Source organism: Amblyomma maculatum, chromosome 2 (assembly GCF_055883805.1).
Source record: "Amblyomma maculatum isolate TAMU_Amacu chromosome 2, ASM5588380v1, whole genome shotgun sequence".
NCBI classification, from domain to species: Eukaryota; Metazoa; Arthropoda; class Arachnida; order Ixodida; family Ixodidae; genus Amblyomma; species Amblyomma maculatum.
The window spans coordinates 25,897,473-25,909,737 of record NC_139345.1 but is presented as its reverse complement, the minus strand read 5'-3'; the positions used below and the strand labels follow the sequence as shown (position 1 = coordinate 25,909,737).

Below are 12,265 nucleotides of genomic sequence, written 5' to 3'. Positions count from 1 at the left end.
CAGTGCGGATAACGTCCATATATTGCATTCCCTAATTAGGAATTACTTTTGCCACTACACGTTCCTTAATGCTTTTCCTATGTACATATTTGCAATCAAGCTTAATGGTATTCCTTTTAACCACCTGTAATGCCAAATGAGCATGTAAAGAGATGCTGCATGCCATTATTTTGACATCTCGAATGGCCCATGCCAGTATGATTGTTTTTTCAAATTCACAGAGCATGTTACAAAAAAATGTCACACAGAAGGAAACTGGAAGTCTTTTATTCGGCATAGAAGGGTCAGGGTTCGGGCTAGTGGGTGCTCGGGTGCTGGTGGAGTGGGCAGGGGGGCACTTGTGTTCTGTTTCTTCATTGAGGCGCGCTATGGAACCTCATTTATTTAACAATACTGCCACTCTCCACCGAGAGCCTAGCAGACGGACAAAAACATGTTATGTGCGTAAATACCTAAAAAAAAATGAAAGAAGCAAAACAGTTCCAACTAATGCTGACAACAAAGTATACATTTTTTTTCAAAAGCAGAACCGAACAATGCACACAACAGCATGGTGACATTTCTTAAAAAACAACAACAAAACTTTTAGTCGTATGCAACAATAATCGCAGTACACAATATTAATCCTATGCTTTGTCAGTGTCAACGCGTGCGCTTGCATAAAATTCGGCCTTAAGTGATGAAATAAAGCGTCGTGCAGCGCATCTTGGCTTCGACACGCAGACGCCCAAAAAGAGGTGCTCTATAAAGCAGCACAAATTGTCGGACCCCTTGTCATATGTCAGATTGAACAGCCAAAATCGACCCATTATTGGAACAATATCCTAAGTAGAGTCGATGACTCGAAGAAGCTTCCGCTGCTCAATGAAGGAAAAATGCTCTTCAGCTTCTTTGATGCTGCTCCCAGTATATCCGACGCACGGCGTGGCAGGCTTTTCTTCCTGTTCCTTGATAAAATTGTGAAAGAAGTGCATAACAGAGCAGCTGTATAAATATGCACTGCATCTGGCAAAAAGCAAATTCAACATATTTTCTACTCTATATTTAGAATACGCCAATGCCCCTTTAGTGTACAGCAATGTACTGGAAAAGGGCCCTATCGGAAACCACTGGTGGTTATCTCACAATTAACAATGCAGAGTATACTGTTATAGTTGGTTCAGGAGGCACAAAGCCAGCAGTCTGATCAAGTCATAAATGAGAGCACATAAGGTCAACCCATTTTTATTCATGCAGCATGCTGCTGCATGGTAATTTTAGACTATGCAAGGTATTTTATCAAACAAAAATTGCTACACTCATCAAAAGCACCTGGGTTAGAGAACTTCTATGCTGCCCCACGAACTTTTCATTTCACATGACCTGGAATGCTTATTATGATAGGTAAAAATGTAAATAAACAATAAACAGCACTGTAGCACGGTGGTTACTACTAAAATATTAACAGCTGGCTCAATTGAAGGCTTCACACAGTGCCTACAGCATACCCTGCACTGGCCAAGTAGATACTGCAGAACCAAACAAAAAAAAAACGTGGAAAGAGCATACTTAGTGATGGGGCACTACAAAAAACAAAAACAAAGTGCATGTAATACATAACACATAATGCATTTCTGAACTTTTGCACGTCTTCTTGTGCTAAGTATGAACCAGCCAAGCCCTAGGTCATCGCAATGCTTCCTGAAGTGTTTACATTTAAGGTTTAGTAACAAGGAAAAAATGTTCTCGCTGCTCTATGTGGCAGTTCTGAAACTTCATCACACATTATTCATTGAAAGTGTACACTGGAGGATTGAGTTGAGCGACAATTACGTGTGCAACAGCAGAGCATTACCAAACAACCAAACAGCAGAAGCTCTAAAAAATGTCAACACTGAAGCATGGCATGTTAAAACATTTTCCACGCATAGCACATTGTATGCATAGACATCCAGAACATCAGTGGTGAGCCTCAAGAGGCGGCAGGAAGCTCAAGTGTTCAAGAACTTGTAATCGTTATAGCGGCAGGCAGTCTGAGCACTTTGAAATACTAAAGGTTCGAATACTAAAAATATGTTGACTAACTTGAAATGCAAAAATAACAATTTGGATTTATTAACAATGTTTACTATAAATGAGAATGTCTATGAGAGTGCCACATGGTTAATGCATGAAATGTTAGCATCTGTAGTTGAAGGCATTATATTTATACAGCATGAACCTTGAAACACAGCAGTACCGTCCAGTCGCCTTATCCGGTGTTATCGCCACTAGCTGAAGGCCTTCGAGTAAATTCAAGGTGACGAACCGATCAGGAACCCGACTTGGTTCGTTTACCCGACCCTGGTGCGAAGAATCCGTCGGCACTGATATCAGTGCGTCAGATGGGGAACGACCACAAATTTGCATAGCGAATTCCAGCGGCGATTTCTATACAGTGAAATTTGCTTTCTGAGACGAGTGGGCGGAATGGAATTGCAAATTTTGCCTGCTCTACCACTGCTGTAAGTTTGTTCAGGAAACTGGTCAACATTTCGAATCCGGCTCCCTCCTCCAGTAGCCGCATTGCCAGTGGCGGCCGAACGTCATGCAGAAGAGTGGGTGACAGTGCTGACGCGCGCATATCAATTGAATAAAGTTTATTCACTCACTCACTCAGCGTGAGGGGATACTTTACGCCATGCAAGAAACTCGCTAGCTTCTATTGGCTTCGTTCGTCGCCTTACGCGTCAGTGCGTTTGTCAGTGCATGCGCAAGTGGTATCATATCTGAGAACTTATGTCCAAATATTTCAAGTAGCTTGAAGTTTATTCATAAATGAAGGTCTGGAGACAAAACCTACGTCGGCACGAATATTCTCGTGTGCTACGCTGTAAGACGATTTATGCGTTCTGGTGGTTTAGACTAGCAACCTTGCACCTTTTTCATGCCAGATTGTCATCCTGCATGATTCCACCACTGGTTACAAATTAAGCTAGTTGGGATAGCATCGTCTTCAGTAGCCGCGCGATTAAGAACAATTGCCATTACGTGCCGCCAATCTTCTCTTTTCCGTTTTGCTTTGTGTTCAGCTTTGCGTTCAGCTTTGCGCTTTTCGGTCGTGGCAGTAAACACCTATGGCCAAAATGTGCAGCAGGCAAGCAAACAAATTTTTTTGCTTAAGGTTTACATCCAAGCTAAATGAAGAAAAAAAATGCTGAAGTGTTCGGCAGACAGCTGACTGCCTCTCCGATTGTTTTGTGGTTAACGACAAACCGTGCTTGTCGTTGGGGGGTTGTTTGCAGCTATATATAGCATATCTACTCTAAACTCGGTCTCGTTTTAGGCCTTCTACATTTTGGTTTGGTTTTAGGGAGTTTAACGTCCCAAAGCGACTCACTCTATGAGAGACGTCGTAGTGGAGGACTCTGGAAATTTCGACCACCTGGAGTTCTTTAACGTGCACTGACATCGCACAGGACACGGGCGCCTTGCTTTTCGCCTCCATCGAAAAGGGGCCGCCGCGGCCGGGATTCGATCCCGCGCATCCTTGGACACAGTAGTCGAGCGCCCGAACCACCACGGCGGGGCACTTCTACATTTCGTTGTTTCGTGTGATATTTATATTGCTTGCTATCAGCCTAGTGTTTATCAGTTGTATTATTTCCTGGTGTACTACTGATGTGAGAATCATGGTATTTTCCGGCGAAATCACTGTGCGTATGTGCGTGCTTCTGCACTCTAACCTTCCGAAGTCTGGGTGCGTCCGTTTACACGGCTGTACCACCACCACTCAGCGACGTGTGTACCCTCCAGAAAGTCTCAATCGATCTGCACCCTCCACGGATCCAGTATCCAGACTTTCTTACCCATCCGAAGCAAACAGGACACTGGAACGAAAAAGCGATTGCGAAATCAAATTCAGAGGCACAAAGGGAAGGCGACCAGTACAGAAGCGAAATGAAGTACAACCAACAACGCAGGTCTGTCGCATCACACCTTATGATCGCCCGTGCAATTTGTTTTTTATCATTCTTACATATTCCCTAATGCTATTAGTTTACTTACGTACGTACTTCCCTCATTGAGGGCTTTCACAACAAATTGCAACCGCCAATCAGGCGCCTAAAAACCATCAAATTATTTATAGACAAATCAGCTTGGTGGGCGACAACAACTGCACCATTGCATCTTAATAGATGTCTATGTTACATGCATGCGTATCGGGAGCTGCACAGTGGTGATGGGCCGAAGAAAAAAAAAACGCATTCTTTCTGATATTGTGGATGTACACACGTCGGTCTGGGTACCATGCTGATGCTACAATTCACGTAAACGGGTTTCCATTGATGACTGGGGATTGTCACGCCCTCGTGTGAACAGACATTACTCAGCTCGGTGGCGCGGTGGCGCATCTGTTGCGTCTTTTGCAAGAAATTTTCAACCCCTGCTCAAAAACGCCAGCGCGTAAACGGTATTTTCAATCATACTATTCTGAAGCAATTTTTCTGAAATAGAAATATAGAGTCCCTCGAAGCTCTTCACCGTGGCTTTGGTCGCGTTCTTCATGCCCGTAAATACCCATCGACCGTAACGCGGGTAGATGTCACGAGTGAGGGCTGAGCGTATTCCTGGCGCTGCTCTTCCGTGTTCATGCCAAATCCTTATACTGCGCTTGTATATCTAGAAAATGATGCAGAGCAAAAGCCGTAATGCAAATATAATATAAGACCGGGAGGCATCACGAAGGAACTAACCGAGCGCGTCTTAGCCACGGACGTTTTTCTGCACGGCCAGTAGAAAAGTTGCGATTAGGTCTAATAGACCAACGACGCACAGGCGTGCGTAGGTAAATCGTGAGCCGTGGGCAGAGTTACGGTACTAGTAGAATAAGGTGCCTCGTATTGACCTCTTGCTGCAGAGTTTAGCTTTCACCAAGAAAGACTAGCCCACACTTGCACCTCTTATTCGTTAGTCCTCTCGCCTATGTAGAAGGCGCTCGCTGGAAATCACTTTGTTTACTTGTGCACTTCGTACACCTGCGCTGGATCGAACAGGCGACACGACACATTTCGCGGAGACCCACTCCGGGCCTAGATCGGTTGTTTTCTTTCTCGTGAAGCAAACAACGAAGCACATCAGCACGCGAGTTCGCCCACTCGCGGGCTCATTGAGGCACACGAGGGAGCGAAAAAAAAAAAAAAATGGCTCGCACAGGACCGAGAGCCTCGCGAAATTGATCCGGGACGCGATGCATCACGTTTCGCCTCGCGGGAAAACAGCGCAATTCGTTTACGGCATAACCCCAGCGCATGAACTTCGTTTGCGTCGCTGATTGGCTTCGATAGAGTGAGAGAAGCAGCCGTTCCGCAATCGATTCGCATCGATTGCGGGCGTAAATTCAATGTTCGATGGAACTCGCGGCAGCGGCAAAATTACGTGGGCCATTGCCGCTGCCTGCCGCGGTGCTGAAGTCGCCGGCGCGGATGCGGCGTTTGCGGGAGGCGGTTACTCGCGAGTGTTTCCTCATACACGTCAACTTCGATCTGCACTCGATTACACGCAACACAACCCGATGATCCTTACTGATATCTTGCAATATGCGGGCGGTATAGTAATAGACGCAACGAACACAGATAGGCGGATTGGCATAAGGAGGGTAAACTTGTATCCGAGCTAGGCCGCTCGCGGGATACCGGCGTTGTAGCCGCATCTGACTTGAGCGCTGATCCGTCGTGTTCAACGATCTCTCTTTTTTACGACGACACGGCGGGAGTTAAATGGCTCTAATATAAGCCTGGTAATATCCGAGTCATCATTTGAGAGTGGAGGATAGAGACTCACTACAAATTTGCCTGAGAGGAAAGGGGAGAGGATCTCTTCATAACAAACAGCTCGAAAGCGAAAAGCGGCCGCCACGACCGGGATTCGATCCCGCGTCCTTGGGTTCAGCAGTCAAGCGCCATAACCGCCGAGCCAACGCTTCGGAGCAGCGTGCTAATTTTGATTCGTGTAATTAGAGAGGTCCATAGGCCGTGGTCACGTCATATATCCTTAAGGCAGAGCTTAAGTGTTCTCCTTTTTTTTTTTTTTTTTTTTTGCCCTCGGTCCATACACGGATTCATGAGGAGGATAGATCGAACGCCTTATTTTAAAGCGAACCACTCAGTAGAAACGTGAAAAAGTAAGGATCGTCTCGCCGGTGGACACCGCAAACTTGCCTTGAAGGAGGGAGCGAAAGAAGGAAGAACGAAAGAGAGCCCGTAGTGGTGGTCCGAGAGCTGAATTTTCGACCATCTGGGGTTCTTAAATACGCACTGATCGCATTTCGCATTTCGGCTCAATCGAACCGTGGCCACAGCGTTCAGAATTTGAGGCCGCCAACCACTTCAAGAAAACGCTAAACTAAATAAATACATTGGTTTACAGGACAGGAAAGACTTCCGTCACACTCTATATGTGGCCACCTGAACCACGCCTGAAAGGAAGGGAGTATGGTGGTAGTGAACGAAGAAAAAGAGAAAAAGGTGTCGTATTTGAGAGCTGCGGAATAATTCCGACCACCAGGGGAACTTTGACGTGCATTGACGTCGCACAGCACACGAGCGCATTTCTTTTTTGTCTCCATTGAAATTCGGCCTCCGTGGTCGGGTTCGAACCTGGGTGCTCCGACTCAGTCAGTAGCCGGGCGTTTTACCACTGATCCACCGCGGCGGATAAACGGTCTACTGCAGAAGCAGCTTTCTAGTAGCAGAGGACGGCGAATGTGTCCGGCGGTTCTAGAGTGACTGGATTTAGATGGTTTGCTGTGTGCAGGGTCGACGCTTACGCATAACTAAAAGCAGCCTCGTGCACCATTATTGATTTCTAATGGTGGGTTTTAAAAACCAAGCGGTACGTTGCTCGGTACATCTGTTCCCATAACTCACACAAGTATATAAGGGGTCGCCTAATGGAAACGATGACACAAGCGACCAGCGTACTGAATAAAAGGCAGCTAATATGCTCAATTAGACATTAGCACGCACTGCACTTCGTGAATTTCCGATAAATTTGGGTAGCAAGCTTAGCTGAATACAGTAGTTTCATCATATTAGCGTTTGACGGGTCGTCACGCTGTATACGCTTCTCTGCATCAACTGCACCCCCCCCCCCCCCCCCCCCACGCGCACACACACACACGTGTAAACAGAGTAAAATTGTAAGATCTCGCCAATTCGACCTCCGTTTAGAAGCGCTGTCCTGGCAGACTCCCTTGTATGTCTAAGGGGTTGGGCACAGTTATTCAGACATGGGCGGCTTCGCATCGGCAGGTCCGGAGGGGTCTGTAGTCGCGAAGATGGCTGTCACGAAGATGGAATCCAGTCGCGCAGATGGCATCAAGTTGAGGCCACAGCTGAACGAGGAGGACTGCGTCGGGTTTAATCCTTCGCTATTCTGCCAGGTGCATCTGACGGAAGAAGAGTTCCTCAGAGCGTCATGTCATCATCGCGTTGTCGCACGTAAGTGTGCCGCTTGGTTTTTAGAGAAGTATGCAGGTAACAAAGGCACAAGAGATGATGGGAAATGTATTTAATAGCCGATATTGTACGTGGTGCCCCAGAGGAGAGCGACAGAGAAGATTGCGGTGGCGTTTCTGAGCAAGTGCTGCCAAATAGCGTCCGTCTAGCTTTACTTCGCAGGTTGTTTGAGAATCCGCGACCTTGCCACACAGCTACACCTCTGTATGCGTAGCTGAAGCCATGCTTGCCGATGTGCTTGAACATTATTATGTGCGCTAGCAGTCAGGAGGAAGACGATTCTTCGAAGCGCTAATTTCTACAAAAGAAATCAGGGAAACCCAAGTCCGTTACCTATTGTTTCAACGAGGAGACCTATCTTCTTCTGGGCGCGCTTCAAAAACCCCATCTTCCTGTGCGATTAGGGAGGATATTCGAAAGCTGCGCACCCAGAATGCTGCTTCCTCGTCCGCTTTTCACGCTTCTCCTACCGCTTCCCCGCACGCAGAAGGAAACACTGTTCAAAGATATTACCTCCTCCAACGCCATTCCGTTCAACTGTTTCTTTACCCTGCAGGTATAGTCCAGTTTCCGCCGACAACTGCGCATGCACGTCGTTTGTTCTTTGTCATTTGTTTTGGACCATGGTCAGTGACAAGTGAGCCTCATCAACTGGGCGTGCACTTGTTGTGAGCATCTGTAAAAGTACTTGCATTCAGTGCCTCTGCGGCGGCACCCTCGATGCAGGTTTGAGTGTTTCAAGCCATCATGGACGAGCTCTAGCTTCCAGCTGCGTGTCAAGAACATGGAAACAATCGCACTGTCTAGGGGCTTCGGAAGCTCCCGTTTATCATATGCGGGCGAGTGTAATACGAATAAAAATGATGCTCCCGGAAAGCTAAAAAGAAAGAAAATTGGCTTTCGCGGAAGGCCTAGCTTGCTCTCTATAACGGTAGCGCAAAAAAAAAAATAAATAAATTATACTCAGGTTGTGTTGCGTTGGCTTTTTTGAGACGTGTACGTCTAGGTTCACGCGTCGCACATTGCAGCGGGCTGCTAAGTCCACAGGGTCTAACGCGCAAAGAACCAACCATAGCGGTTAAGCGAATCAACCTTCCGCTTCTTTGCGAACCGCCCAGTAAACATCCGGTCAGCGCAGTGTATAGTTTATATTTTCTTTTCTCGGGGAAAGTGTAGCTCCCGCTACGGCCTCTGTTGAGCCGTCAAGAGCGCGCTTGTGGCGGCACAGGCCCTTTGTTCATCCCGCGAGACGATGTCGTGTAGCAGCGCCAAGCGCAATACCTGACGGCTGATGCCCGCAGACTTATTTTCCACCTAAGGAATGCCGCGCAGTGGACCCTGCAAACGCGAAAGAAGCAACGGGTGTAAAAACAAGGATGTGTCCATGTCGGGTTACGGACGAAGCTTTGCGCGAGACTTTAAGGGAAGCTCTATTTAATGTGCCGGAGATTGGATTCGGCAGTGCGATTCCTCTGACTCTCTGTGCGGCGCAGAATGCCCGCGATAGGGCTTGGACGCCATCCTATAGGATTTCCTTAGCCTTCTAAGCGTCGAAAATACAAGACGCAGTTTTTGTCACACTACTCGTTGGGCACCTCAACCACTCATGAGGGAAGCGAAGGAATAAAAAAAAATTGGGAACCGACAACGCATGCAAGCTAATCTACTTTTTGAGAGTTCGTAACCGTCGGTCCGACGTTGCATGCGTTGGTTAGGAACGCCAGTGAAAGTGCCAGGCACTTCTCCCTCGGGGATACGCTGAAGAAAGCACGTGTTGTTCAAGCCTGAAGTGAAATGCACTTTCATTCGCCGTTTTGTCTTCTTTGTTAGCTTATTTTTATTCAAGCTCGGCCGAATAAAGTCGGCTGGCTTTTCTGCATGCGCCAGAAACTTCCCCCAGCGGTCTGCCTTTATTTACTCTGTTCGAGTGACGCGTAAGTCGACATCTCCTTCGACTGCACCTCGCTGGGTTTGCCACAGTGTGGCAGTAAGCATGTCGTTGTGGCTTCCGCTTAAGTCCTGTCGCGGCGAATGTGCAGTGAAGTGTTGTTTAGTGAGAAGTGCGTTGAGGATTTTGAGAATACTTGTTTCGCTAAACTTATTCTAAAATAACTTGCGCGTACGGCTGCTCCTGCAAGCGCTTTGAAATTAAAGTGCGATTTCGCAGAAACCGCCCACTCGTATGCCGCACATGTACAGAGCATTTGAGCAGGTTTCGCGATATCATCCTTGCCTTTCGTATTGGCCTCCTTGCGCAGTTTCCGTTAACAGGCATGAACACAGCGCAGAATAGCTTGGCTGGTGCACGCTTACAGCAGGAATTTCAATTCTTCGCATTAGATTTTCTTGTAATAGCGAAATAAATGTGCAGTTTAATATCCATTTCCACCTATGCGAAATAAAGTGCCCCTTGCGCACTTTGAATTACATATAACAGTTTTGTGTTCTTTTTTTTCCTCGTCTTGTGTCCCTTCACAGGTTAGAATGTGGTTGGATGTGCACCAAATTTTGAAACATTTGTTGAAAAGCCAGAGGTAAATTTTATGCTCGTCTCGTCTCGATGCCGAAAAGAATATGATTTGTTCAAGCAGCATAGAAATCGCGCATACTTTTCCAAGGCGTTGGTCGAATATTTAGGAGAATCCCAGAAGTGGAATAGATTTGTAATGAGGGAGAAATTACTGACATCCACCCAAGCGCACCCGTCCGGCTACAAAGGTAAGCTACACACTCTCTCAGAAACTTCGCGGTAAAAAAAAAAAAAAAAAACAATGTCCTGGTCCTAACTACGAAGTTTCTGCACAGGTTTTGAGACGTTGAATACTGCATACCATGTTATACCATATTATATCATGACATGCCAAACTTGAGATACCATCGGCAAATATAGGAAAATGTGAAACATACATACATCGTTATGTGATACATACGAAGGGAGGCGACAACCACTGGCTCTAAGGAAAGCATAGATGATTGTTGCGAAGAACACTCCGACAGCCAAAGCGAGACCTCGGGTGGCCGCAGCTACGCCGTGAAGAGGAGCTTACATGGTCTCCATTTGTCTCCACCGGGAATCGAACCTCCACCCTCGGATCCGCAACCGAGCGCTTTAACCAACTGAGCCACGCCCGGGATTCTCCTTCTCTAGCGTGATGATGACAGTAGTGATGATGATAGGCTAGTCAGCGGCGCATTCCGGGCGAGCGTGTACTCAGCATTGGACATGATTGGATTGAACTACATTAGATTGGATTAGACTGGATTGGATTGGACTGGTTTGGATTGAATTGGACACGATTGGATTAAATTGGACTGGATTGGATTGGATTGTAGTTGACTGGAATGAACTATACTTGATGGGACTGGGTAGGATTACACTGTATTGGTTTGGATTGGATTATATTAGACTGAATTGGATTGGATTACATTGGATTGAGTGGTATTAGATTGGATTGGAGAGGAGTAGGCAGCCCAGCGTCAGGCACACATGCTTCCGCTACGTATATCCTGGCCTAGCTGAGCTAAACCACCGCCAATTTCCAAGCGTAACTATAGCTCCCTAGCTTTCGCTCGCCATCGGTTTAATCAGATCTAAATAACAACCTTTTTTTTTTTTGTGTGTGTAAGGGTAGGCAGCGAACGCGATGGTTAGATGGCATTCTCGAGGCATTGCAGATGAAGCTATGTGATGTTAAGAAGATAGTGAGAGACCGGAAAGCGTGGCGTGACATGGTCCATAGGGTCACGAAGAGTCGGACACGACTGAACGCCTGAACTGAACTGGTGTTCATCAATGTGAAAAATATAACAATCATAGAGATAACCATTAGAAAGCCGAAGAAAAGTCAACCAATGACGAAGGTGGGAATCGAACCCAATACATCCGAATTTTGCGTCCGGTGCTATATTAACTAAGCTACGGCTGTTCTGTTTACTTTCCTAGGTATTTTTAAGCTATAGCGGCGGACGCAATACGGCCTATATTACCTCGAGGTTCGCTTCGAACGTGTTCTAGCAAGCCATACCATGCAGTGCCATACCGAACTATGCCATATATACGACACCATGTCATACCATGAACACCACCATGTCATGCTTTACCGTGCAGATGAACAAGGGTTGAGGGAAAAAGCTTCCTTTCGTGGTTAAACTAAACTGCACATGGAAGAGAGACTGAGATGAGAGCTCTCGCAGTGGGCCGTATAGATCGAAGATGTTGGATGGAGGGGGAACTGCAGTGTCCACATATAATCGTAACGGATATATTGAACGGCACTAGAAATAAACATAATCAGCGCGAAATGGTCCGTGTTTTAGAAAACTTTCCCTTTCTAAAAGCGAGATATTGTAACATGGGCACCTACAGGAGCTTCTGAGGGGGAGCTATTTTCCTTTGTTGCATTCATTATTTAATTATACATTTTTGTTACATTAAGGTTCAAGGGTATTACTATCAATAGGAGTGCTCTTGGCTGATATTCTGCATGCCCACACAAACTACTGGCTCTCCTTAGCGATGAACGTCGCGCATGTTCTAGATCTCAGGGCTTCTTCCTCATCTATGTGGAGTTCATGCAAGAATGTTACTGCAGAGAAATGTCACGCGACGCGTGTCCGTGTGCGTGCATTACACATGCGGACTGATCCTGCTAAAAATGCTTCTAAAACTTTGGGCACTCTTTTCAGCGGCTCCTCGGGGACTTTAATCGAAGCCTGCCGGCACACCGCTCTTCCCGCGCGACGGCACTCTTCCTCACGAGGATCGTCATTTCTCACCATTAAAACAT

The 12,265-nt window shown here is 46.6% G+C and overlaps 1 protein-coding gene across 3 annotated transcripts in view; it reads left to right on the top strand.

Moving 5' to 3' along the window:
• LOC146198182 (high affinity cAMP-specific and IBMX-insensitive 3',5'-cyclic phosphodiesterase 8B-like) overlaps nt 1-12,265 on the top strand; it is a 285,653-nt gene that overhangs the window by 158,805 nt on the left and 114,583 nt on the right. The window lies entirely within an intron of this gene.